Genomic DNA, 3,960 nt, shown 5'->3' with positions numbered 1-3,960 from the left:
ATAGACCCTTACTAGCTGCCATATTCGAAGTTCACATTCTTCCCCATCACCCACATCTATCCATTTCTGAACTTTGGGTTCTCAAAGAAGTAAATATGTAAACAAATCAACAGGTTCTACAGTCTCTAGAGCTAAAGTACAGCCAGACTTTTTCCATCCTACTTGTCTGAGTGGTTAAGATTAGAGTTTCCAGATTAATACCATAAAGCTCTAATGTCTTAGAGTTTTGTTGTTAAAAAAAAAATACAGAAATAGGATCAGTATTCATATAGGTTTTCCTTCATTTTGCCAAAAGTGGGTATGCTTTCATCAAAATAAATCCTGCTTTATTTAGTATAGATTTAATGTCATAATTTCCAGATGCCCAACAACACCTCTAATCATGGCAATCTCCTATTTAACTCCACATTCCCCCAAATTACTATTCTAGTTCTTGGGGCAAAATTCAAAATCCTCAGTACCATACACTAGATCCTGTCTGATCTGGTTTCTGTTTCTCTCCTGCCTTGTCTCTAGCTAGTCTTCCCTGCATTCTGTCTTCACTGGCTGTCATCAGCTTCGTAAAACATTGCATACCTCCACGCTTCACATCTCTCATTCCATTGCTTAATTAGTCCATCTTTAGGGAACATGGGCTTCTCTTGTGACTCAGCTGGTAAAGAATCCACCTGCAATGCGGGAGACTTGGGTTCGATCCCTAGGTAGGGAAGATCCCCTGGAGAAGGCAAAGGCTACCCACTCCAGTATTCTGGCCTGGAGAATCCTGTGGACTGTACAGTCACGGGGTTGCAAAGAGTCGGACACAACTGAGTGACTTTCACTTTCCACTTTCCACTTAAGGAAGTGTTCTTTAATCATCTCTCTTCCCAGACTAGCTTGGATCCCTGTGATGATTTTGCCTCTAAAGCAGGTATAATTATTTTTTTTTAATTTTATTTTATTTTTAAACTTTACATAATTGTATTAGTTTTGCCAAATATCAAAATGAATCCATCACAGGTATACATGTGCTCCCCATCCTGAACCCTCCTCCCTCCTCCCTCCCCATACCATCCCTCTGGGTCGTCCCAGTGCACTAGCCCCAAGCATCCAGTATCGTGCATTGAACCTGGACTGGCATCTCGTTTCATACATGATATTTTACATGTTTCAATGCCATTCTCCCAAATCTTCCCACCCTCTCCCTCTCCCACAGAGTCCATAAGACTGTTCCATACATCAGTGTCTCTTTTGCTGTCTCGTACACAGGGTTATTGTTATCATCTTTCTAAATTCCATATATATGCGTTAGTATACTGTATTGGTGTTTTTCCTTCTGGCTTACTTCACTCTGTATAATAGGCTCCGGTTTCATCCACCTCATTAGAACTGATTCAAATGAATTCTTTTTAATGGCTGAGTAATACTCCATTGTGTATATGTACCACAGCTTTCTTATCCATTCATCTGCTGATGGACATCTAGGTTGCTTCCATGTCCTGGCTATTATAAACAGTGCTGCGATGAACACTGGGGTACACGTGTCTCTTTCCCTTCTGGTTTCCTCAGTGTGTATGCCCAGCAGTGGGATTGCTGGATCATAAGGCAGTTCTATTTCCAGTTTGTTAAGGAATCTCCACACTGTTCTCCATAGTGGCTGTACTAGTTTGCATTCCCACCAACAGTGTAAGAGGGTTCCCTTTCCTCCACACCCTCTCCAACATTTATTATTTGTAGACTTTTGGATCGCAGCCATAATTAGACACAAAATCACATATGTATACATGTAAGTGTGTCCATTACACTAGAATGTAAACTCCATGAGCACAGAGACTTTGTCTGCTTTGCTAACCACTTTATCTTTGGGGCCTGCTAATGGCTTTGGTACACTGTAAATTTACTCCTTTCTGTAGGAAATATGGCTGTATAGGTCACAGCCTATGCCCAGAAACCATATAGCAATGTATGTCCTGTCTGGATGGTCAGAGATTAACCACCAGAATCCAGAGACCTGTGAGTGGTTTCTCAAAATGATTAGAACAATTAACTGCAGCTATTTAACTGAGTGAAAGAAACCCTTTTTCAACTGAAAACTAGTTTGTTGCCAGTTTAAATCACCAAAGCATCACTAAACGGGTCCCACAAGTCCCTTTCAGTGGGTTCCTGGGTTAATTAACCTCATGATCAGAGACATATACCTCTCCAAAATAATTACCCATCTCCTAGGTATTTTGTCCAATTCCTATACTTTCTTTGATTTCTAGAATATGTTATTTTTCTGATTCAAATTGTTGATCTACTGAGAAAAGAACACATCTTTGTTTTTCACTGGAGACAGTACAGTGTTAAATAACATTTAGAATAATACTTAAGCATAATAAACACAACATATGTCTTGGGAAAATTAAGAGGTACTTAAAGTATCTTTTTATCTTACACAGAAGATAGTACTGTGATTTTGAATCCAAGGTACATATGGATAATAAAGGTAAAGAGGTGCAACAGTGTTCCTAACAGGAACAAGTCATTGATAACACATAAGCTGTATTATTTAAAGATACAAGTAAAGGGAACTGGTGAATAGAAATCCCAGTCATTGCAGGAGTCCCTAAGCACATAAATAAGCCAGTCATTTTATGGAAATAGAGGCTCTAGTTGTGTTGTTGGGTAAAGAAATCATGAAGATTTAGAGAAATGAGAGTGAATTGTGTTCACTGAGAGAAAGCTACAGATCCTGAAGAGTGTAAAATCAAGATCATGACACAATGTCATCTTCTTGTGTTAAGGTTGAGATAATAGCATCCCAGGGAAAAGAAACAGAGGAAAACAATAGAATGGGAAAGACTAGAGATCTCTTCAGGAAAATTAGAGATACCACGGGAACATTTCATTCAAAGATGGGCTCAATAAAGGACAGAAAGGGTATGGACCTAACAGAAGCAGAAGATATTAAGAAGAGGTGGCAAGAATACACAGAACAGTACAAAAAAAGATCTTCATGACCCAGATAATTATGATGGTGTGATCACTCACACTCACCTAGAGCCAGATATCCTGGAATGTGAAGTCAAGTGGGCCTTAGCAAGCATCACTACAAACAAAGCTATGGAGGCGATGGAATTCCAGTTGAGCTATTTCAAATCTTAAAAGATGATGCTGTGAAAGTGCTGCACTCAATATGCCAGCAAATTTGGAAAACTCAGCAGTGGCCACAGGACTGGAAAAGGTCAGTTTTCATTCCAATCCCAAAGAAAGGCAATGCCAAAGAATGCTCAAGTGAAAGTGAAAGTGAAGTCGCTCAGTCGTGTCTGACTCTTATCGACCCCATGGACTGCAACCCACCAGGCTCCTCCGTCCAAGGATTTTCCAGGCAAGAGTACTGGAGTGGGTGCCATTGCCTTCTCCGAAGAATGCTCAAACTACCGCACGATTGCACTCATCTCACATGCTAGTAAAGCCAACACTCAAAATTCTCCAAGCCAGGCTTCAGCAATACGTGAACCATGAACTTCCAGATGTTCAAGCTGATCTTACAAAAGGCAGAGGAACTAGAGGTCAAATTGCCAACATCTGCTGGATATAGAAAAAGCAAGAATGTTCCAGAAAAACATCTATTTCTGCTTTATTGACTATGCCAAAGCCTTTGACTGTGTGGATCACCACAAACTGTGGGAAATTCTTCAAGAGATGGGAATAACAGACCACCTGACCTGCCTCTTGAGAAACCTATATGCAGGTCAGGAAGCAACAGTTAGAACTGAACATGGAACAACAGACTGGTTCCAAATAAGAAAAGGAGTACGTCAAGGCTGTATATTGTCACCCTGCTTATTTAACTTATATGAAGAGTACATCATGAGAAATGCTGGGCTGGATGAAGCACAAGCTGGAATCAAGATTGCAGGCAGAAATATCAATAACCTCAGATATGCAGATGACACCACGCTTATGGCAGAAAGTGAAGAAGAGCTAAAGAGCCTC

This window comes from Bison bison, unplaced genomic scaffold (assembly GCF_000754665.1).
Source record: "Bison bison bison isolate TAMUID 2011002044 unplaced genomic scaffold, Bison_UMD1.0 scf7180017864456, whole genome shotgun sequence".
In the NCBI taxonomy this organism is placed as follows: domain Eukaryota; kingdom Metazoa; phylum Chordata; class Mammalia; order Artiodactyla; family Bovidae; genus Bison; species Bison bison.
Note: the sequence above shows the minus strand (reverse complement) of the source record.